Source organism: Acipenser ruthenus, chromosome 21 (genome assembly GCF_902713425.1).
Source record: "Acipenser ruthenus chromosome 21, fAciRut3.2 maternal haplotype, whole genome shotgun sequence".
NCBI lineage: Eukaryota > Metazoa > Chordata > Actinopteri > Acipenseriformes > Acipenseridae > Acipenser > Acipenser ruthenus.
The window spans coordinates 23,426,011-23,452,363 of record NC_081209.1 but is presented as its reverse complement, the minus strand read 5'-3'; the positions used below and the strand labels follow the sequence as shown (position 1 = coordinate 23,452,363).

The window sequence follows — 26,353 nt, the reverse complement described above, 5'->3', positions numbered from 1 at the left end:
ATTAAAAGTATGCAAAATGACAGAAATGAAAGGTAAAAATAGCAATACCTACGGTCAAAACGTAGTTAAACGAGGCCACGAATTGGAAAGGGAAGGTGCAGTGGCTGTGCAGCAGTCAGAGGTTGTTGTTTAGTTTAATGTTAAATTTAGTAAAAGTGAAAAAAACACTATGTTCAAATAAGAAGCATTCTATAATAATAATTAAAACATTATATAATTTTTAAACTATGTGTTCAGGCTCTGAGCTTTGGAATCTGGTCACTCTACTTGTCATGCTTATACCTTGGGATACTGCAATACACTTTTTATAAATCTTTTGGGTGGACTTTGGTCCCACAGTTCCACATCCACATTCGACTCTCTTATTTTGCACCAATATATAATACTTAAGATCAAATTTACAGTAGGGTCCAACAAATCCCTTAAATGTAATGTTATGCAATTATTGGTGCAATATTATAATATTTGTTTTATTTACCACTGCTACAACAAACAAACCTTGTTTTAAAAATAGGAACTACTGTTAAAATATGAATATAATAACATTACAAAAAACAGGTAGCATCTGCACTGCAGTGATTCCAGCACTAACTTATGCTCAAGGGGTCAGATGTGGGTCACCTTTTTAATTGAGCCTGTTCCATTGAAAAGCTGTTTGTAGCTAAGGCTGATTTAGATGATGTAATTCTCAAAGGGATTTGTGCAAACAGGGCACTCAGTTAAAATTTCACATTGCTAACCACATGATGCATCCCAACAACAGCAAGGCAACAAGATTCATTAACATTACACAAAGCAGACAGAATACATTGTAGTAAGAATATAATACACTAAAACACAGGCTTTCGAGCGCTCTTTATTTTTGTTACCCTTTGAAGTAACTATAAATATGCGTTTGAGTTTAATCTAATGTGATGTTATGTATGAAAACATATTTTAACCATTTACTATTCAAATACTGCAGAAAGGAAATGCAAGTAAAACATAATTTTTACCTTTAAAATAACTGACAATTCCAATAAACATGGACACAAACCTTAATCCTGAGATAGACATTCGGGTGCAGGATTTCTGTATTTTCCTTCATATTACTGGTGTTTCAGATACACAGAAATTTTTTACAAGAAACACGGTTTATACAAAGAAAAAAATGAATAAATGCTAAAAGCCAACATGTTAAATGAGTATCTCAATAAAAAACAGTTAAAAAAAAAACAGGCATTTGTGTGTATTTTTATTAAGAACAGTTTAGCTATAGTTTCCTCTAACACAAGACAAAATGCAATCATGCTGCCCACTGACGATATACTCCTAACCCCCGTAGGTTTACCAGTACTCTTTTAATGTTCACAACTATTAACAAAAGACATACATTAATACAACATAAAGCCATCCTAAAGCAGTGTTTTTTTTTCCCCATCACCTTTTCCCTATACTGTGCTCTGGAATCAGACCGCGATAGAGCCCAACTGCAATGTTTGAAAAGAGATCACATTAGCAAACCAGCTGAAGTGACACTGTAATGGACACAGCTATCCTTGATTACGCAGCCAAGAGAGATTCGGCTGCTATCCTTGCAAAGCTTTATCTTTCTAGTTTGTGACAGTTTGGGAAGGCTGCATGCCTCAGCTACAGTAACAGCTCTAGTGAGACACCGTTTAATGTGGCTTGTTATTTGGGAGTACCCCTCTGATCACTGCCTACTGGAAAGATCTCAATTCAGATCTGAATTTTGACTGAGACTTTACATTGTAATTCTGGCTACATAATCAAAACCCAATGACAACTAATATTGCTAGAATTTTTTTTATTTTTTTCTGCAACTTAACATCAGTAGGAATCGTAAATTACCCCTTAGACTTTCTAGTTATTCTGCTCACAGCATGTGCTGTATTGCTCTATTTTTGCCTTTAAAGAGATCCTATTCATCTTATTGGGATTAATGTGGCACATGAAACTATACAAATCAGCATGTTGTAACCTAAGTGGTATATCTTTTCTATACACACAGCATCCTGTTTTTAAATATGCAAGTTGTCCTGGGTACAATATCTACAGATATTTGGAAAAACAATGACATCTGTGACAAGCAAGACTAAGACGCTAGTATGGGTTCTGGGTATATTTGGTCAAGGCATTTTGGTAAATGAATTAAAGATCTTATTCCACAGAATCCAAGAGTAGACATGTTTGTGTCTAGAGCCAACAAAGTTCAATATTGAAGTTGAATTTGATCAGAAATGTATGTCACTTTTACGTGTTTTATTATTATTATTATTATTTATTTATTTATTTCTTAGCAGACGCCCTTATCCAGGGCGACTTACAATCGTAAGCAAATACATTTCAATTGTTACAATACAAGTAATACAATTTGCATTCAATTTTATTACAAATAAGGTTATCTAAAAGGACTGCTCTATATGAACCATTAAAATATGGATGCATTAAGAGGCTTAAAAAGCCTTTATAGTTTGACAGTAAAAAGGTCACTATCTGCAAATTGGGTTCAATATTCTTTAAGTAGTTTTAAGTTCTTCTTAGCGGAGACATATTTTATAAACTAGATTGGCATGTGGTTAAAGATTTGGGGTTAAATTCATAATCTGATATGAATAGTATGAAATGGAGTCTTTAAAAAGTATTACCACCACAGATGGCAGATGCAAAAAAAAAAAAAAAAAAAAAAAAGTACTAACATAACAACTAGTACTAACATAATATATATATATAAATATATATATATATATATATATATATATATATATATATATATATATATATATATATACAGTGCCTTGCAAAAGTATTCGGCCCCCTTGAACTTTGCGACCTTTTGCCACATTTCAGGCTTCAAACATAAAGATATGAAACTGTAATTTTTTGTGAAGAATCAACAACAAGTGGGACACAATCATGAAGTGGAACGAAATTTATTAGATATTTCAAACTTTAACAAATAAAAAACTGAAAAATTGGGCGTGCAAAATTATTCAGCCCCTTTACTTTCAGTGCAGCAAACTCTCTCCAGAAGTTCAGTGAGGATCTCTGAATGATCCAATGTTGACCTAAATGACTAATGATGATAAATAGAATCCACCTGTGTGTAATCAAGTCTCCGTATAAATGCACCTGCACTGTGATAGTCTCAGAGGTCCGTTTAAAGCGCAGAGAGCATCATGAAGAACAAGGAACACACCAGGCAGGTCCGAGATACTGTTGTGGAGAAGTTTAAAGCCGGATTTGGATACAAAAAGATTTCCCAAGCTTTAAACATCCCAAGGAGCACTGTGCAAGCGATAATATTGAAATGGAAGGAGTATCAGACCACTGCAAATCTACCAAGACCTGGCCGTCCCTCTAAACTTTCAGCTCATACAAGGAGAAGACTGATCAGAGATGCAGCCAAGAGGCCCATGATCACTCTGGATGAACTGCAGAGATCTACAGCTGAGGTGGGAGACTCTGTCCATAGGACAACAATCAGTCATATACTGCACAAATCTGGCCTTTATGGAAGAGTGGCAAGAAGAAAGCCATTTCTTAAAGATATCCATAAAAAGTGTCGTTTACAGTTTGCCACAAGCCACCTGGGAGACACACCAAACATGTGGAAGAAGGTGCTCTGGTCAGATGAAACCAAAATCGAACTTTTTGGCAACAATGCAAAACGTTATGTTTGGCGTAAAAGCAACACAGCTCATCACCCTGAACACACCATCCCCACTGTCAAACATGGTGGTGGCAGCATCATGGTTTGGGCCTGCTTTTCTTCAGCAGTTGGTTAAAATTGATGGGAAGATGGATGGAGCCAAATACAGGACCATTCTGGAAGAAAACCTGATGGAGTCTGCAAAAGACCTGAGACTGGGACGGAGATTTCTCTTCCAACAAGACAATGATCCAAAACATAAAGCAAAATCTACAATGGAATGGTTCACAAATAAACATAACCAGGTGTTAGAATGGCCAAGTCAAAGTCCAGACCTGAATCCAATCGAGAATCTGTGGAAAGAACTGAAAACTGCTGCTCACAAATGCTCTCCATCCAACCTCACTGAGCTCGAGCTGTTTTGCAAGGAGGAATGGGCAAAAATTTCAGTCTCTCGATGTGCAAAACTGATAGAGACATACCCCAAGCGACTTACAGCTGTAATCGCAGCAAAAGGTGGCGCTACAAAGTATTAACTTAAGGGGGCTGAATAATTTTGCACGCCCAATTTTTCAGTTTTTTATTTGTTAAAAAAGTTTGAAATATCCAATAAATTTCGTTCCACTTCATGATTGTGTCCCACTTGTTGTTGATTCTTCACAAAAAATTACAGTTTCATATCTTTATGTTTGAAGCCTGAAATGTGGCAAAAGGTCGCAAAGTTCAAGGGGGCCGAATACTTTCGCAAGGCACTGTATATACATACACACTGTATATATATTTTTTTTTTGGGGGGGGGGGGGGGGGGGGGGTCACAATAGTCTGATGTTTCTTTATTTTGTAGGACTCTTGGTACAGGTGTCACACAAACCACTTACGGCTGCAACGTTCAGAGATTATCGCAAGTTGTTTATTGTTTATAGTGGTAAGAAACAATATTACCTAAGTAAATAGTACATGGATGTCATCCATAGTGTAAATAGCATTCCAGAAAATATGAAGTAGGAACTTTTTTGGCATACATTCAAAATTAGACTTTCAGTAGTGTGACCTAATTTCTAATTTAGCCCAGACAGTACTGATTTACCAGGAACATATGTTGGTTTGGCTGCACACGGGATCACAGTTCAGTAGCCTGGCACTGAATTTTGCAAATGCAAAAACAATTTATTTGGAAAGCAAAACTAGATTTGAAAATTAACATTTAAAAATGCCTTTTGATTATGAGCGGGTGAAAAAGGTGTTGGCAGATCAATTTGTCCAGCTCACATTCCTCTCTTGTATCTGGCTCAGTCCACTCCCAGATTCTCCCTCTCAAGTGAGGATTGCATCTTGTATCCCAATTAACTCACATGAACAATTTCACTAACTAATCCTGGCTACCTAATGTTACCTTAAGTAAGGTAGTCTATGATATGGGTTAATCAGGGGACTGTTAAACCAGAACAATGGAGTTGTAATGTATTATTCTACTGTACAGAGGATAGTGCTCTCTGCAGGAAGGTTATTGAGAGCTGATTTATGACTCCCAGGACCGTGGTCAAAAAGCATTGGAGCATTGTTTAAAGCTTACGATTGCAATGCATCTATTGGCAAACCAATGCCTCATGATAAAGTGGCCCTGTATACACCATGGCTATGGAAAATGGGAAACAGAACAGGGAAATAACACAGGTCATAAAGTGGTGCAGTCATGTTTTTTTTTTTCATTTAAGAATCGAGCCTATAGTCATGCTTGGCCTTTACAGAAAACTGCTTTTATATTCTATGACAAGAACTATTCTGTTGAGGCATATGGTGGATTCCAGAAGGTGAAAAAGTAAAAGAACAAATCAGCAGTGTGATGATTACATTGAGTTAAAAGACAAGGTTAAATAGAAAAATCCAAAGTGCATTTGCATAAACTGTGAACTTAAAATCTTTGCTCATCGTGACGCACTCAACCAAATCAATGAAGACAATTTAAATGGAAGCTTCTAATGCCAGTGAGGGTTCCTAACTGCTTACAAGTTCTTACTAAACAGCAGCCAAGCAGTAATGGATGTTAATACATTCCAAAACACTCAGAATAATGTTTTTTTCTTTTTTTAATTCTTATATATTATTTGTGTAAAAATGCACAAACAGGACAGCCATGTGTGACAGGCAGTGTTGTGCGAGTGCCATCATTTGATTCAAACAGTTTAAAGCTGAAGGTTAAAATCCTATAACTGACCATGCAAACATGGGGACAGTGTGGTCACTGGTTTTGGCCCTCCATCTCCATCTGTTACACAGGACTGAAGGGGTCTGCTTTACTCCAGAGATTTTAACTTTATAGCAATTTCATTAATTGTATCTGTTGTTGCAACCAATACTGGTAAATTTGCATATTTCTTGATCACACATTTGCCACACAAATATCCAAAATAATTAACCAGTATACATTAAATCACATTTAAAAACCAGGTCTGAGGTTAAGAAACCATGTTTACAGTATATGTCCTAAAGTGATCACTTTTAGTAATCTGCGATAATAAACTTTTGGTGCATCTTAAAATATAATTTTGTCACACCAGTTCCTTCAATGTAGCCTGACCAACAATAATGAAGTAGTCCTGTTCTATTAAAATGGAAGAGACAATGCATTCACAGCGTATTAAGCTTTCTCGAGGCCAGTGTAGCCATGAATAAAAACTTGATGAATGGCCACATAAATTAGATCTTGATTTCCTAATAACGTTCATCTAAATTTAATTTCGCAATTTTGCTTCGATAAACCATCACCCTCCAGATGGTAGGTGCACATTTTCTCTCACTGTTCTCAAATAAAGGCACTCATAAAAGATTTATGATTCTTAAAAGGCTTTCACTAGTTTTTTTCTCTGCTTTTGTCTAAAACCTTCTTGGATGACCAGCAGTGTGTGTCAAATAACTTTATGAGTAGGCTAACAAATAATGCTGGTTTAAGTTTTAGTCATTATAATAAAATATATATTTGCTGATCCTGCACTAGATGTCTGAGTTAGTAAGGCAATATTGTGGATTAAAAAAAAGGGAGATTAATGGAACTCATGCTATTAATAGAACAATTCAGACAGATAACTTTCAGGTTTCAAAAGCATTCAAATTGTGTTGGGTCAGTTTTAAATTTGTAGTCAATTTTAGAAATTGGATATTGCCAAATTTGAGCTGACATAACAACCAGCTGGTATATATTGTAAAATGCTTTTTTTGAATAAACTCAAGGAACGTTTGTAGCATGTCAAATGTAATTTCTATTTTTGTCTTATTCTCAATACGCTAGAATAACCTTATAGTGTAGATGTCGGGTCCAATCATAATGTGTACATTAACATGCACATCTAATAAGGTCCTGCAAAACCTTTCTATTGCGAGGTATAATAAAATCAGACTGGCTTGCTTTACTGAGAAGTGTCAAGCTGAGGCAGGTACTAAAATAACATGCCACATTGGATCAATCACATTTGAAATGTCAATATTGAATCATTTAATTTGGGTGTATAATTTTTGTACTGATTTGTCATTTGACTGTAAACCAGTCTCAGCTCTTTTATACCCAGCACTACAATCATGTGAATGTGATCTGTGCTTATTAATCTCCTAAAACTATTGATGGAGTGTTTCCCAAAACACGTATTTTACTGGACTGTCAAACCGAGTTCCAGGAATCAATGTATCTTAACTCACTTTTCTAGTTGTCAAATCCAATTTCTGGTACTTTCAATATCCAGTGTTGCAATATCCGAGTGTTTTTTCCCCCCAATCTGTTTACGCAGATCACTTCCTCAAATTTCAGATTCTACCAGAATCTGTGCAATGATAGCATCATTAAGCCCTGTAATGGCCTTACATTAAGGTAAGGTTACTGGATCAGGGGGCATATCAGAAAACACAGTTAGAAGCGACTTAATGTAAAAATCATTCGGCAGTAGAATACAACAAAGGTTTGACCATGAAGAGGCTGCTTGAGTGTTATTGTCACAGGAATTTCAGTTCAATTCACTATTGCATTTAAACTTATTTTATGCTACAGCTTGCATTTAGAGAAACACTTGTAATATAATATTTGTTCCGCTCTCTAATTTTATTTACAAAGGAAGAGATATCAAATATATATTTTTTTATTACATTTAATGCCTTCAACATTGCTTATGAATATTAACATCTAAGCATGCATTAGCATGATGACCAGGATTGTGATACAGTTTGTATCAATGGATTTAGAACACTGCACTCTCACTATAAAAAGACAAAACACGGTTCTACTTCATAACCATTATAAAGCCCTGCAAAATGCTTCTTTTGATAAATTATTCGAGTAAGAGAGAATCCTGAAGTAAGGATAATAATTTTAAAAGACAACATGGTACAGTATGCCACAAAGCGGATAGTCTTTTTCCTTTTTAAACAGCATGGTAAAACAGGAAAGGGTCAAACCTTAGGATCATGTGATTCTTGCATTCTTACATTGACAGTGCTTGAACAAAATGCAAAACAGTGAAGCTCTTCCTGTATATGGTCACATACAGCCTCAATGATGCTCAGGTCAGGAGACTAGGCTAGCTGTCTTGATGGTAGAACACGTTTAACCCTCTGTATAACAGTATGATCACCTTGAAAGACATGGTCATCTTGAGGATAAACTGCATCAACATAAGGAGAACAACAGCAATCTCCAGATAACGTGCAGCAGTACAGTTAAATCTGTGAATGCTTCAAAACCATTACCGAGCCATTGGTTGCCTGAACATTTGACATCACTCACTTAATCTAATAAACCGTACTGGAGCTTTATCAGCGACAAACACATTGGTAATAATGTGATGGGAAATGAGGACACTGGATTCGTCAGACCATATCACCTGCTAGTCAGGTGGTCCATGAACCTACAATGGCAATAAAATGGTTCTCGATTAGAGGGATATATATATACATATATACATATATACATATATACATATATACATATATACATACACACACACACACACATTGAGACAATAAAAAATCAAAAACAACTATATGCACGTAATATGAATAATAATTCAGGGCTTGGTATTTTTTCACTTACATTTTAAATGGGAAGTGGGCAGAGAGGAATGTACACACCTATACAACTGTGACTAGGTAACGAGAGAGAAAACGGGAGGCAAGAGACAGTTCTTCAGACCAAACAGTTATGATAAACAATGCACTGAATGTGGATTATTTTTATCTAGCTACTTCCAGAAGTCACTCTCGCTTCTATTTCATAATATTATATTGTATTTTATTATCTATAAATCATTTTAAACATTTGGTGCTGAAAAGATGATTTGTCAACCACCCTGCAAGGAAGATAACAGCTGGCACTGTGACAAAAGCATGATACAGAACCCTTTCTGCTCTAGTAATACTGTGCTATATAGCACGCCATAGTTGTTCAAGGAATGCATACCCTGACAAAATATAATAGACCTATCACAACATAAGGAAATCATATCTGTCCAACTGTATGTGTAATATTAGTAAGCTTTAAAAACTGATACAGTAAGGGCACCTTTAAAAGTAACAAAACTCTATTGTGCCAACTCTGTGCTGTCTTTTGAGAATGATCATCAAAAGTATAAGAACACTGTTTCAGTGTGAAAAGCTGTGAAGACCTCAGAAATTGTTATTATAGTTTCTGAGATTTCGTTTTAAAAAATGTATGTTTTGCTCTGCCCCTAGTGGATGTAACACATACAGCACTACATTTGCTCTAAGTGTAAGATACCACATAGAACAAATGACTTTGATATTGTATACCTATACCAAGTTGCCCCATAAGACTGCATTTGAATTTTTCCTAACAGGTTAACCCTTTTTCTTATTGATTGCACGTTGGGGAAAATAATTATTTCATTTATCACCAGGGTTGCCTGGCACTATACAGTCATTCAGGCTTTTATTACTGGCTTCCCTTAGTCAAAACATATCAGGTATCTCATCTGGGAACAGCCTTAACGAATCCTCTGGTTCTCATTACTGAACAATAAAATTAACCATTGAGGTCTTTAAGCACAGAAAGGCATCAAATATGACAGCAAAACACAGCTTCAATGATACAGTTATTCTATTAAATTCAAGAGATTTGGGGGGGGAATGATAGTGAGGCCTTGTTATTATTTAAAATCTGACTACATTATTAAGCCTAAAAAATAAATAATCAAAAGAGATCTGTACAAACTACCATTCTTAGCAATACAACAGCACCTTCACACCACTATCACACTAGCCTTTGAGGTCACAAGAAGCAAAAGATGTTGTGCAGGAATAAATATCAACCCATATGGAATGCATTCATCCTTTTTGCAGCAATCAATCCTTTTTGCAGAAATATTCATAATCACTCAAATTTATTGCAGCAAATATGTCACAGGTTAGCATCCCAATCTATATTTTGTAGTGAACAGAATAACTATTTAATATGTCACTTGTAAGGACGTCTTTGTAAACAATCCACTGTGGTAGGTAGATATCTGATCATTTTGCAAAGTGCTCAGGGGTGCCTCAGCAAGTGTTTTATATCTTAAAGATTATAAAATGTGATTATGAAATATCATTGTCTCAATAAAAAAAACATGTTTTCATTGGCATATAATACTCTCTTCCTCAGACAGTACTAGTGATTAAGGGCAGGTCTGTTCCTTACCAAACTGGTCCTTATTCCCAAATTATTCCATCTGTGTTTCATCTTACTGCTTGACTAAAAACATGATAAGACAATAACAATTTACAGTCAATTAAAGTTCTACTGTCTGATGGAAAGATATACTATACCTTAACTTAGTTTGTGAAAGGCTTGGCCTTTTATGATGATGCATGTAGTATTACACAAACCAGCATAAACCCTGGGGTAAAAAAACTTCAAGTATTACCACTATAAACATGTTTTTATCTAGCCATGAGATCATTTGTAATTGTTAAGTACCGTGCCCTGGTATTCTTTTGCACGAATAGCACTATTAAAAGTATAAGCTGCAGTTGTCATTTCGGTTACCTTAAATGAAACAGAGACAACTAGTACCTGCAGAGCCTCAGAAAGGTGTCTTGCAGAAATAAGCTTGAATTGCATCCTTGTTACTAAAAGGAGACAAGAAGAATAAAGCAATTAAGTTTAGGAACAAACAGACCACAACAAATAACAGGCATTCTTCATACTTGTTACTTCTAATAGAATGAACACATTCTTTCTGTGCGAAAATCCAACTTCAGAACCAGACTTTATTGAGATTTGGAGCATTATACTGTAGCTATACACAATTTATCATCATCATCATTTTTTTTTTTTATATCAAGCAAGCTTTAGAGGTTTGCCATATTCATATATTGGTCAATTTCACATTAAGCAATTGTAGATGTCATTTGAAGGAGATATTGGATAGACCTGAACTGCTTGGTTATAGGTAATGGTATAGAAATCGTTGGAAAATCACTACCTCTCGGAAAAAGTTACTTTCTTATCATTGACTAAACTTGGGCAAATAATGAGCATTAGGTTTACTAGGTATACGTATATTAGAAAGCAAGGGTTTAGGAAGCTTAAAGCTTCAGGACTTGAAATCCAGGTTCTTTATTAGGCTATAAATCAGTTGCAGTAAAGAATAAACAAAATATTTAAATTGGACTGTTATCATTAACGATAAACTGAATTTAGCAGAACTTTGTAATCCAGTGTTAAAATACAGGTCTATAGGATTAAAATTTGATTTAAACCCAACAACTAAGCGGATATAATTTGCCAGATAAAATGCATACTTGCGCACGTAAACACTAATCTGTTCTTGATGTAAAATAGATTTCCGGCAGCCGGCCAATCACATTTTAATGAGCCACAGCTTTGTTTGCACCAAACACCATACTGGTACCTACTCAGAGACCTGTAATAGATTAAAAACTCATTAAAAGCATTAAGATAAAATAAAATTGGGGTTCTGTGTGTAAACATAGTAAACAAACAAAAAAACTACAATTAATCTGCCTCACGACTAATATCTATTCATTGCTTCATACCGCTCCCTAGAAGTAAATGGTTTTATGATTCACAGCCCTTGGTAAAACATTTGGGTTTATTTCTTGAACAACTGTACACAAGTGGGCTTCAAAGGTCTTTTTGAAAGCACTAAGAAAATATGGTTAGCATATTTTCTTTTTGTACACGATTTAAAAGAGAAGTTCACTTAAAAGGCCCACACCAACCTTTTGAAAGTGGTTTGTATAGACTTGTATTAGGGTGGCAGGGGCAGGCTTAACATTGTGTACTCAGGTGTATGCAATCAGTTAACACAATTTACAAGAACCAGCAGGGCTGGCTGGAAGTTTCTAATCGGCTTTTAATCTGCCAGGGAAAGTCAGTTCAGTGCCAGCTTTCTGCCTACAAATTGTACTGTGAAGAAAGAAAATGGTGAGAGGTGTATTTGTATTTGTATTTATGACCAGAACTAAGAAAATAATTACACACAACTTCTATATGCTTCATTGTGCTGTTCTGCCTTTGGAAAACACTTTTCAAAAACTACAATTATTTTGTATTCTTGTATCAGTTGCATTTGATATGATACATTAATATATGTATTATTTATCTTTTTGATAATTACCTGTCATCACAAAAAGCATTGTGCACCTACAAAGTACCAAGCAATGGCCTTTGAACACATAATCACTCACTGTTTTTGGAAAGCTAATTTATATTTTGGAAAGCTAATGTGTGTTTTATTTGAAATAGAAGCTAAATTTTAAAAACTATCACTCTCAAACGTTCTTTTACTTGATGTATTTGCCAAGGATGACTAAAAGCAATAGCATGCCATAACTAGCCCAGAAACACTATTATCAGAAGGCTTGCACTACTCAAAACAAAGTGCAAAGACTCTGGCATCAAATATAATATTCCAAGCATTAAAACTTTTTTCTTTTTTTTTTTGTATTTGTCAGCAGAAATGTGTTCCAGTCATTAGCAGAAATAAATTGAATTTCAAAACTTTTTTTTTTTTTTTGTCTTCCGGTCTTACTTCTGATTTCAGAAGTGACAAGTTTGCAGGTGAACTAAGCAAACTGGATTCTTCAGAGCGTAAGGAGCAAAGACAACCATTATTTTTATATAAAAGAAAACAGTAACTAAGAAAGGTGATTTACAAGCAGCATTAGAATAAAAGCATGTGTCTCGGAAATCTGGTACATTATGAATCATATACTTGAACATAAAATGTGTATTATAATGGGATAGAAGCATGTTTGATAATGATGAATGCACTGCAGCATTTTATAAAATGGGAAAAAAAAGAAAAAAACAAGAATAAATAAATGAAATAACCAGAAAAAGGCCCTCTCTCAGCTTTTTTCTATTATTATTTTTTATTTGAAATTACTTTTAAATGTTCTTTATATTGTATTTCAGTGCCTGGTTTAAAATATCCAGGTCTTTTAATCCGTTTATGATATCATATGACAGACCAGTGGTTATTAAGGAGACTGACTGATGTTGCTCATTCTGCTGGTCAGAACACTGGGGACCTTGTTTGAGGCAAGCTGGGTAATACACTGGCCTTGTGACCCTGGTGGACTGAATGCCCACTATAAACAATGGATCTGTCAAAATGCACATTGTGCTGTGACTTTGTTGGGGGGGGTTACTATAGGAGTCCAGCGTTTCTATAGTTGAACCGTATCATTTCAGTAAGGGCAATGGGGAATTGTTACCACCTGCCAATACTACTCAATCTATTTCTTTTATTTTATTTGTGTTGTTTTTTTGGTTTAGTGACTTCTCTTTAAATGCGGTTATTGTTACTCGCAGGAGAGAATGAAACCCTGAGCAGAGGATAAGCCCAGGACATTGCCTGGGAGTCACTTTCCATTAGCTCACACCACTGTATTTATCAGTTCATTTGCAATGTCTATGCCGGTGTGATACCATCCAGTTCTATACAGTGTCACCCTAATCTTTTCTTTGCTGATTTTCTAATTAATCTTGTTGCATGAAAATAAGAAAAGTCTTCTTATTATGCAGAAAAGAATCATGGCCTTGAAAAAAAAAAAAATGAAAGGAGCCAACCAAATAAACTTCTGCTTATTTTTTATCTTTCTTTAGATACCTGATATGAAGCCTGCATTATAACCAAGGGGAAGCAGTGTCAGTGTAGTATATTGCAATAGCTGTGTTCTTAGTGGGCTTAACCTTTGAATCAGCCCAGTTTTCAAATAAATGCTTTGACTATCGTTCTGAGATATGAACTAAGCCTAGTGAAGAACCAGCCCTCGGATGACCAAGAGGTACCTGGTACAAACTGGAGGAAAGCTAACCTGGTCACATCTAATACTGATCACATAAACCTACTGCCCTACCATTTTATCCTACTATAAACGTGGACCACAAACACATGGCCCTAGCCAAACTAACTTGCTTTATTACACATTTAAAAGGGTACACATCCTCGTCCTTATTGTAAAAGATCCCTAGTCTCATCTACTAAATTACGTGAGACACTGTTGATCCATAGTAGGCAGTTATAAAGGGAAACCCAAGGAAACCAGCTTGACCTCTTCTGCTAGGGGTCACTTTGGAGATTTTAGATACAGCACATGATTTCCCATAGAAAACCACACAGGCCCAGAAATGCACAGATGGCTTTATTGAAGTAAGTTAGTAGGTAAGGTTTAATTAACAAGGTTATAATGTCCGTGGAACATTACAGCTCTTATTTAGCATCATGTGTCTCACATTTAAATAAAGTACAAGGAAGGTGTTACTTTCATCCAAACAATTATCCTAATGGAAGGGCTCAGACAGATGGTAAAACGGACGTCAGCCAGAAATCAGTTCAGTATTAGCCTCTAAAGCTAATAGCAGACTGCTATAATCAGAATTAAAGGATTTTAGTCAGTTAAGCCATTTTGGATAGCTGGCTACACCAATATAGGAGGCAAAACAAGCACAGCTATGTCCAGGTGTCTTTGGACCACAGTTTGTAAACGTGAAAAAAAAAAAATCCAACAACAAGGAAAACTAGACCTTACACAGCAGCTGATCAGTAATAATACCCACAGTCCAATGCTACATAAAACAAGACCACCAAAACTCACAACAGAAGAGGGTGGTCAATGAAAAGCATGTGGGATTGCAGTACAAAGCCACTGGTCTGATATTACATTTATAAAATGTACGTTTTGAATCAGAAAACCTTTTAGGATCAAGTAACCAAATGGTCATTTCTAAAACTTTTTTGTTTTTTTCACACTGCATTGTAACTACACCACATTATGTAGTCCGGCCGGAAGCCTGCACAATGTGTTCTGTCAAATGCAAATGCATGTGCCAGTTAAATTCCATAATAGGGTGAATTGGAGACACTGCCATGACTTCTTATAATGGGTTCTGTAAAGGGTTGCATTATAATGAGGGAGAACTGTATTTAAACTAAAGATAATAAGGTAGTTGAAAGCTGAGAAGTGACACAGATGACTGATTCAGAGATATGATATATGATAACAAGATAACACAAACTCAAACCTGGTACACCAAAGCTGAATTACTGTGAATAAAACTTATTTCCAGTGGTAGAGGAATACCAGCTGTCAAAATCCTAATCCCACTATATATTGTGCTGCCACCAAAAGTATAGCTATCCATTTGCATGGGCCTGCAGGAAGGTGAAGGTCGGCAGCTCTTTGGGTTTCACAGCTAATTTGAAATAGATGAAACTTCAGGTGCAATAAAAGGCACATACATTTAGAGAATATGTTTGCAATTACATGAAAGAAATATATATTTAAAAAAAAAACACACAAAAGGGTTTTATGATCTAAAAAGTTGTGGTTCTTTTATTAACTTAAATTCTTTTTAACCTTTTTAACCCCCCCCCCCATGTAGTAATTTTAATAAGGTCTATTAGTCACCCCTGTGGGGGGAAAAAATCTTGCTGGGTTAATAAAGAGATAAAGAGCAGCTCTATTTAGATGTGCCACTGTTTAGATCATTAAAATCGACCCTGAAGACTAGAAATTGAAAGCTTATAAAATAAACACCCCCTTAAAATGTAATTTTATTTCTGAATATTGTATCTATTTCTTTGCCAAAGAGAAGAGGTGTAGCACTCAAAGGAGCTGTAAAAATGTTAATCAGGATTGGAAGCAAGTATATTCTGGGGGAGTTGAGATTAAATTGCTGTTAAAATTAGTATTACCACTGCAAACATGAAATTATTATATGTTATAACTGGAAACCAAGTTGATGGCGATGGTTGATCTTCATGGATTTAATTGACCAGAAATAGAGAATTAGGGAGAATAGATGTATAGTATAATATAATATTTAATGTAACAGGTCATTGTTCTCATTCATCAGGTTATCACGTTAAAATCAACAGGTAAATGACGAAAACTGATTTGTAATATAGGGAATATACTAAAGGTTTTTGGGAATAACCGATATAAGCATTCATGCCCAAAGGATTTTTTCTGTCTGACCTTTAAGTCTTAATTATTTAGGAAAAGTGTTAGAAAATATGATAGTAGTAAACATGTGCAATTCTATTAATTATTTTGATGTTTAAATATCATTAGTTATTTACTCAATTTAAATTTAAATTATTTAATAAATACAAAATCAAATCCAAAAAAAAAATCAGTTAACTTGTGGTTATTTGAGCTATTGTTAAAATATTTCTAGAATATTAATTTGAGCCTAAATAGCAGCATTTACAGTGGCAGAAGTTTCTGAAGAGCGCATACCTATATTAGACTGGCGTTATGTAAATGTGCTTTTGTAACACTCTGTTGCAGAAAACCATTCACACCAGGGATGCGACTGGGGTGTATTTCATAACCAGACACCAGAAGATGTTTCTCTACTAATGAGGGATGGGAAAGAAATTTCAGACAAAGCTTTATTTAAATGATAAGAAATCCCTCCTTTCCCCAACCCACAAACCAGCTTACCCCTCTGGAATGTCTACCTTTAATTAACAAACTTTGCATGCTAATTAGTATACATTATAAACTAGAGGGTATTTTTTTAATGCAAGGGTACCAGCACAAGAGTTCTATCACCAGATGATGCTGTAAAACAGTGATATTTAGATTGGAGTTTGCAGCACAGCTTTACAGTCAAACCTACGACAGCCCCTTCAAGCACAGTTTTAATGTGGTTAATATACAGATGGCCTTTACACCCAGCTGTTTCAACAGAGGAAATGTGCATACGAGTAATTAGAGTGGGCACTATTGTACAGTATTTAGTGCATATTTACATTAATGTCAGGAACCCAATTGTAACTAATTGGGTAGACCCACATGCAAAATCAACTTGTCACACGTGTTATAATATTCACCCCTGCATTAGACTCCCACAGCTGTGCCCAAACTAAACGTCTCCATGCTTCATCGCCTGCAGCTGAAAGTGTCATCACACTGAATCCCGTTCCACTGGGATTCAACTTGGATGAAGTCCTAGAATACATAACTAAAATGTGCAATTATTACATTATAAACACCAATTCATATTGTCCGTACTGTAGTACATTGGCGGTGTGCAGGATTTGGGATTTGGAAATGAGCAGGGACAAATCTATGAAGTTGTGTAAAAACATCTGCCATTGGTCTAAACACATTTTTATATAAGTTTTGCTGTCCATTTCCGTATGCTGCACACCCCTGCAGTAGAGCTACCGTATACTAAAAGCAGAACAATTACATCTGGAATAACAAATACATGCTGTAACTAATTACTTTCAAACAAAAACTGTTGGAAGAGTGGCAAGTCGTTACAACATTGACTTGTTGAAACATAGCATCTGCTGTGTCCAGATAATATTTCTCAATTTACCTACTGGTACTAACTTCTCATTCCAAGATTCTAACTACAAAGCTAAGTGCACCAGGCATCAAATACCTTCCTGCAAGTTGGAAACTGCAGTAATATATTTTCACAATCACAAAGAAAAACAGAGGACAAGGATTTAGGACGGTCACATAACTCATGGATCAAATGCACACATATGAATAAGACCTTGCTTAAAAACCAAGGCACGTGTACAGCTTTCATTAAGTACAGTGGAGCCACAGCGTACTAATGCAAAGCACTGTGCCAACCGTGGGTAAATCAGACTGGATTCCAATTTATACAATAGATGAACTAGTGACTCGACGCTGCCCTCATCAAGTAATGCTGATATTATCATTAGAGCATAGTGACTGCATACCTCATAAAATTAACTCCTGGCTGTAGCTCTTAGAGAAATGATATCTACAAGAAAATAATATTATTGCTTACCATAATGGGCTTTTTTTTTTACTTCCATGCTAAAGATATTTCTATTACTTTATACCACTCATGCCTTTCTGGAAATTTCTAGACTCTGTGAGGAAACGAATTTAAACAAGGAGGTCGTAAAAATAAATAAATAAATAAATAAATAAATAAATAAATAAATCAGCACAAGTCTATTCAATTTTTGCTGGGAACAAGTTCAAATAGTCTGTGCCACTGGGTTTATATTTATATCCCTGTTTTACTTTCTTCTTTCTCTGCTGTCATTTGGCATTAGATAGATATGGCAGTGTGTAACACTTTATAGAACACTGGAGCCCAAGTGAGATAGCAGAGAAATGTCAAAGCTGAGATTCCTTAAACAGCTCAGTCACACTAATTACACAATGACTCAGAAAATCATAAGCCATTCAACTCTCACCAAATACAACATTGTCAAAAGATAATTCCTGTGCGTCTATATTTATGTACAGACGTGCTCAAATTTGTTGGTACCCTTACAGCTCATTGAAATAATGCTTCATTCCTCCTGAAAAGTGATAAATTAAAAGCTATTTTATCATGTATACTTGCATGCCTTTGGTATGTCATAGAATAAAGCAAAGAAGCTGTGAAAAGAGATGAATTATTGCTTATTCTACAAAGACATTCTAAAATGGCCTGGACACATTTGTTGGTACCCCTTAGAAAAGATAATAAATAATTGGATTCTAGAGATATTTCAAACTAATTAGTTTCTTTAATTGGTATCACACATGTCTCCAATCTTGTAATCAGTCATTCAGCCTATTTAAATGGAGAAAAGTAGTCACTGTGCTGTTTGGTACCATTGTGTGCACCACACTGAACATGGACCAGAGAAAGCAAAGGAGAGAGTTGTCTGAGGAGATCAGAAAGAAAATAATAGACGAGCATGGTAAAGGTAAATCTCCAAGCAGCTTGATGTTCCTGTGACAACAATTGCAAATATTATTAAGAAGTTTAAGGTCCATGGAACTGTAGCCAACCTCCCTGGGCGCGGCCGCAAGAGGAAAATCGACCCCAGAGTGAACAGAAGGATAGTGCGAATGGTAGAAAAAGAACCAAGGATAACTGCCAAAGAGATACAAGCTGAACTCCAAGGTGAAGGTACGTCAGTTTCTGATCGCACCATCCGTCGCTTTTTGAGCGAAAGTGGGCTCCATGGAAGAAGACCCAGGAGGACTCCACTTTTGAAAGAAAAACATAAAAAAGCCAGACTGGAATTTGCTACAATGCATATTGACAAGCCACAATCCTTCTGGGAGAATGTCCTTTGGACAGATGAGTCAAAACTGGAGCTTTTTGGCAAGTCACATCAGCTCTATGTTCACGGACGAAAAAATGAAGCTTTCAAAGAAAAAAAAACACCATACCTACAGTGAAACATGGAGGAGGCTCGGTTATGTTTTGGGGCTGCTTTGCTGCGCCTGGCACAGGGTGCCTTGAATCTGTGCAGGGCACAATGAAATCTCAAGACTATCAAGGCATTCTGGAGCGAAACGTACGGCCCAGTGTCAGAAAGCTCTTTCTCAGTCGCAGGTCATGGGTCCTCCAACAGGATAATGACCCAAAACACACAGCTAAAAGCACCCAAGAATGGATAAGAACAAAACATTGGACTATTCTGAAGTGGCCTTCTATGAGTCCTGATCTGAATCCTATCGAACATCTATGGAAAGAGCTGAAACTTGCAGTCTGGAGAAGGCACCCATCAAACCTGAGACAGCTGGAGCAGTTTGCTCAGGAAGAGTGAGCCAAACTACCTGTTAACAGGTGCAGAAGTCTCATTGAGAGCTACAGAAAACGTTTGATTGCAGTGATTGCCTCCAAAGGTTGTGCAACAAAATATTAGGTTAGCGGTCCCATCATTTTTGTCCATGCCATTTTCATTTGTTTTCTTATTTACAATATTATGTTGAATAAAAAATCAAAAGCAAAGTCTGATTTCTATTAAATATGGAATAAACAATGGCGGATGCCAATTACTTTTGTCAGTTTCAAGTTATTTCAGAGAAAATTGTGCATTCTTCGTTTTTTGTGGAGGGGTACCAACAAATTTGAGCACGTCTGTATTAATCTCTAATCTGTAGTTGTCTTGCCATTTAAATTGACATGAACCAACTCAATGAAAATGCCCTTCGAAGAGAAATCTGCAGACCTTGATTAAGATATCTCTACATTGCTGACTATTACAGTCTATAATTTCAAAAGTGTGATTGTTTAAACCTTTTCAGTGATTGAAAAGAATAACATTGGGACAGCTTTTTGAAGCGGAAACTCTAGTCTTCAATTAGCTCCTATTTTGTGGCAGGGAAAAAAATAAGAGACTATACTTGAACCAAACTACTAAGTAATCTAATTCAAGGGTAAGCACGCTCAGATTGTTTGTTTTCCATTTGGTAACATTGATGTGGAGTTAAAGGAGGAAATGCTTTATAAATATGTCCCTTTGTGTCCCTTTCGTTACTTCTGTTTCATGGATATGTGCGTGTTGTGGATGAGGTCAGACACGCAAGATTTCTCATGGACAGGAGCGGTCTGTGATTCAATGTGTCATTGCTGTCCAGCCCAGTCACTCAGCAATCAATAATAATAATAATACAAAACAAACCATATCAACTTGTGGTGCTGGAATACATATCAGACAGAAGACACTTCATTTTTTTAACCCCAGAATTGCTGACTTTAGTATGATAACACAAACAGTTTTGTGTTGTTCTAGCTTGATCAGCAAGGAACTGTCTTAATTACGTCACAAAGCTTGTGTATATCGTCATGGTAATCCTAACTCATGCTTTGTAAACAATAGAGTTTACCTTATCAGCCACCCTATAAAAACACCGAGTTCAAATGACACTACTTCTTCACACAGCTGTCACAAAGGCATCAAACTGATACATTCTTGTCTTTGTTTATTTACTTGAAAACAGGATGCTGTTTTCTACTAGTTTGTTTAATCTAAATGGTGACGGATTAATGGTGTTATTGACAGTCGAATAACAAAATAATGTCTGTTTGCATACCCACATGAGGTTATCAGCTAGTCTGAGTTAAGATTCTGCATGTAGTAAAATCCTAAATCAAAAGTATGAACCATCAGTTTTGAGAATGTTAAATATCCAAATCAGTCAGGTTCGGTAGTATGTGTGATAATGGATTACATATATTCTTATCATCAGGGGATATACAGCTTGCTGTATGGGACAGAATCAGTTTAAGATATATTTTTGTAGTAGAACAGGGGAGTATCCATTGAGACCAGGGACTCATAAGGGGGATCTCAGGCAAGACAAACAGATGCAGACAGCAGAAAACAAGCACGCACATACAGAACATAACAATACTAAAACTGCTTAAAACTGCAATCGTTCGCCAAAAGATGGCATGCACCTAAGAAACTGAAACCCAATCACAAAAAAAAGTAATAACCTAAGCCAAAAGACTTCCACTTTATCAATCTTTTATCTTTCAGAAAACTGGTATAATATTCGGGTAAAATATTACAAAGAACAAAAAGCAGCTGTCACTCAGCACATCAGGACAAAATAATATTATTATTATTATTATTATTTATTTCTTAACAGACGCCCTTATCCAGGGCGACTTACAATTGTTACAACATATCACATTATACATTATTTCACATTATACAGATATCACATTATTTTTACATACAATTACCCATTTATACAGTTGGGTTTTTACAGGAGCAATCTAGGTAAAGTACCTTGCTCAAGGGTACAACAGCAGTGTCCCCCACTGGGGATTGAACCCACAACCCTCCGGTCAAGAGTCCAGAGCCCTAACCACTACTCCACACTGCTGCCCTAATAATAACAGCAGAACAGAATAGGATCCAGCATACAGGTAAATGAATTAATATCATGACCTGGGGAGATTTAAATCACATGCTCGTCAAAAGGAACACAGTGATTACAGCGTGGCTTACAGCCAGGCAAAAATTCAACTAGAAAACAGAAGGAAACAAAAACCTTACTTGCAGCCACAGATTTCAGGAGATGCCCCTTATTCTTTTTGGTTTTACTGAGAAGACAAATTGGAACAAGGACTATGATTTTTTTCCCCATAAAGCTTAGAGAACACAAGGCAGTTTTTCAAACAGTTTTCTGTGTCTGAACCTAATGCTGTTGGAGACACAAAAATAATACTTTATATCCTAACCTCTTCCAAGATAAAGAAAGTGACCTTGCATAATTCATTTACACAGCCAAAACAAGTATACAATATTAGAAACACACTCAATAACGCTGATAAAGCCTAAACTAAGCACTCTAATAAATACTCCGAGATCAGTTACAAAGACAAATTTGTTATGTAAAAAAAAGGGTTTTCTTTATGTATTTATTTTCCATGTATATTCTCAGACAATAAGCATCTGTGAACAGATGAATTGTTTTGTAATGTGATTACAACTGGTTCACAAAATTTGATTAAAAAAAAAAAAAAAAGACATACTGACTACCGTTCTCAGATGGTAATTGGTAATTGTTTTGAAACAGACAGTTGACTTTGTGTCGTCTTACTGTCCATTATTAAAGAAACTGAATAGGCTCTGTTGAGAATGCTGTCAAATAAATCAATGCAAAAGAGAAGAAAACTCCACATGGAACAGATAGTTCCTACTAGACCTGTTTCAAAGATGAACTGAGTAACAGAACAATCAGACCCTGATAAGAGCATGCTGTTGAGACCTAAAAACGAAATAGAATGCTGATCACTGTGTAATCTCAGCCAATGATGAACGTGGAAATTGTCCTAGTAAGGTCAGTAATGGTACTTAAGCATTCTACTGCCATATTATGAATATTATTCTTTCATATGTTATTAAAACAGACATAATCTGATCAAGGTTTGGCGGCATTAAACTTTGACTGCAAGCAGATGCCATGTCACTCTGTATTTCCTGATAAAGCGTTGCTATTATAATACATTGTGTCTAGACAACTACGTGACCAGAGCTTGTTATGTTAGTATCCACTCTGGACAGGTCTGTGTAATGAATAATTAAAAGGAAGAATTCAGCACCTTGCAGACCACACAAAGGTTGATGCGTCCTTTCGATTACCTGCAAACGTTTTGAGGTTTGTAACCGAGTACATGCCCTTGTTCTTTAAGCAGACCATGCTCAAAGGACATCAGTCACATTATGCAGGCAATCTCTCCTTTATTCAAATGGAAGAATAAAGAACAGAATTATGTGCCTTAAATGAGTTAGGGCTTGTCACCCAGGGCAGATTGGAACATGATAAAAAACATTCTTGAAGGATATGCCTCACAAATTAAAACACTTCAGCCGGTAACTTTGCCATTTTTAAAAATATGAGGTACTGGCACACAGTAATTCTGATTCAAGGAGTTCGTGTGTAAATCCCCATACATTAACATTACAATAGCATCTGTATCTCAAAAAGGTAAAGATGTATTAAGATAGCAAAACAAAAACAAATTAAAAAAAGGAGCTGTAAAATCTATGTTTCATATTTTGGAATAGGTTAGAAAGAGAATGTGTTTCCAATACAAAACACTGAGCTCTGCCAGAAGTATTTTATAATCCAAAATGCTTGCATAGCTTCCTTGATATACTTCCTTGTATATAAGATGAGATCATGTAGAGCTTCCAACAATGGATATTTAAGGCATTCTGCCAAATTGTTTTTTATGCAGCGACAAGCAAGATACACTGTTCTTAGAGCCACAGGCAGGAGGCCAAGCACCAGGGAGAGAATTTATAGATCTGGAGCCATGGTAAACCTCTGCTATGAGCAGGCAGCAGCCAACTGAGATGTCTAGTTTACCTCTCCCCAAGCAGTTTGCTTTAACTAGAAAAACACCTTAACAACAGAAACTGAATGTAGAATTAATCCATCTCTCCATTTGTGCATTGGGGGTGGGGGGGGGGGCTCTACCTCAATAGTTCCAGTGAAAGAGTTCACATGGGAAGCCTCACGTCAAGGCGAATGCCACCAGAACGGAGCTATGATTTTTTTTATTGTCCTGCAGTACCTTTCAAAAACTCACAGAATACAATTACATGAGGGGCCTCATCAGCTCAGATTTCTGTGTTTAGTACAGGGAGCCCAGAAAGAAAGATGAAAGGTATATTTTTCAGTGTTAAGAAATGTCAAGTATGCTGTGTGCACAGAAATTTATTCAGAGTATCATGTAAGGTGTCAGACTTGTACTTTATTGGTAAATTATCATTTAAAAATAGGGGGGGGAGGGGGAAATCTGAACTGTCACTGAACATAAAAAAGCACTTCAGACTTACCTGCGGTGCTACCTTAGGCACACGATGTTAAAGGCGACTCCCCTCCGATTGTATCATCAGCTGGAAAAAAAAAAAAATCACATGTATGATAGTCCTGTTATACAGCTAATAAAAATGTAGAATACATAATAGCTTTTCAGAACACTTATTTTAGAAAAGGTAAACAAATCATACACACCAGTTACATCCAGTTCCCTGGAGACTGCCAGAAGTTTTCCTTCATTGCCTTGTCTTTATAATTTTGTGTCCTTTATTGTACAGCTCTGGGTATTTTGATACTGCAAGAATGATTTTTTCCTCCATTGTTTACTGAAGGCACGGAATGGAAGTTGCTCCGCATTGGTCAGTTCCCTAGCTGTCATGCAACAAAATCGAAAAAATAGACACCAATCCTACTTCAGGATCGTTTCAGTGTCGCCCGTCTCATTGCAGGCAGTGTGAGGGGCTTGTATCAAAAATAAATGTTATAATGTCATGGTGCGGTGTGTCGTAAGACACATTCGTTTGTCGCATCGCGTCTGGTGTATAGAGGCCTTTACGCATGCAAATCTTGATTTCATACGGTTCATAATACAAACCTTATATCTTTTTTGAATCATATTGCTTTACAACAAATGTTTGTTTATGTCTGTACTATTTCAAATTATGTGATTTAAAGACAAATCACATATCTACTGCGATTTTTTTAATGCATTTTTGTTTACGACTGTAAGTCGCCCTGGATAAGGGCGTCTGCTAAGAAATAAATAATAATAATAATAATAATAATAATAATAATAATAATAAAATAATAATAATAATAAAATGAAGATTACTATTACTAGATTTTCTATACATAAGAATTTCAAGAACAAGGCCGTTCGGCCCACCTATGCTTGCTGGCTTTGGTTCCTTCGCATGCATTTATATCTGTTACCCAGTGAAAATAATGAACACCTAGTGCTTATTTCAAACTGTTAGAAGATATGATAACACCAAGCAATTTCCTTATAAAAAAGATTGCTCAGGTTAGGGTCTTCATAATGAAAAAGGCAGCAACATTTGGAACAGACAAATATTTTTGGGGAAAAAAAAATCAATGAATAAGTAGTCATGGTCACATCATGTTGGTTAAAACAAACTGTTCATATGGCGAGCTGAAAACTGTAATAAAGGAGAGCATGAAAGCAATCGATTGCTTAAAATAGCACGTCCATCTACAAGCTGCACGGTCGGCTTGCTTATCGAGATGAAAACAGAATGCGCTCAGCAAGCTAAGCTGGTTACAGGTAACAGGCTACTGTTGTGTCTGTGTGTGCTTGGAACAGACAATAAAACACCGGACAATAAGCATGCTTAACACTGCATATTCAGTTGGAGCTGCAGTAGCAATGGCACTGTTTAGTGCAGCGCAACTAAATCTACAAATCCAGCCGATGCTGTGTAACTGATTGTGCTTATTGTTTTATTGCAGGTCCTTTGCGTGCTCCTTTTCCAGAAGAGGTGAGACCTTTCTTTTCTCTAATGTGTAATATTATGATTAGCTAAACTTGGTTGATTTTGGTTCTTTTGCAAACATTTGTAGCTGAATGTAATTGCTTTCGTGCAATTGATCGCAGACCACACAACAAGCACTTTTTATCCCCCCCCCTGTTTTGTAAGCCAAGAACTTTTCATTCAGACCTTCCAAACTAGTTTGCTACTCAGATCTTTAGCAGCAGAAATCCGTGTTTTTGTCTTTGGTTTTAAAGTGGGATTATATCCCTTTATTACACTGAAAGCCTTTTGCCTGTGAAGGAGGATCACATGACCCTTTTCCTTTGTGCCCCCCCTCACAGATCAGCTTTACACCTTCCATACTGCATAAACTCAAATTACATTTAATACCGAGGTAACAACATTTTAGCATTTGAAATGTAGTTTAAAAAAAATCTAAAATAAAAAATAAATACTTTAGAAATTATTTTAGTGTTGCAAATTGACTGTTTTTTGGTGCACTTCTAAAAGCACTCCCTGTAACTAATTAAGCTTTCTTTCGTTCCATGATAAATCTTATAAGAAACTGTGTGTTTTTCTACTTGACTAGCTTTACCTTTTTATTTTATTTTGTGTTCTTAAAGTT

At 36.0% G+C, this 26,353-nt stretch overlaps 1 protein-coding gene across 2 annotated transcripts in view; it reads left to right on the top strand.

Moving 5' to 3' along the window:
- LOC117428170 (semaphorin-6D-like) overlaps nt 1-26,353 on the top strand; it is a 79,908-nt gene that overhangs the window by 22,481 nt on the left and 31,074 nt on the right. The window contains exon 2 of one of the 2 annotated variants that reach the window (XM_034046907.3): nt 25,706-25,734. The exons of the other annotated variant lie outside the window; for it this stretch is intronic. The gene's annotated coding sequence lies outside the window, so the exon portion shown is untranslated. The remainder of the gene's footprint in view (nt 1-25,705; nt 25,735-26,353) is intronic. 2 annotated transcript variants of the gene reach the window in all.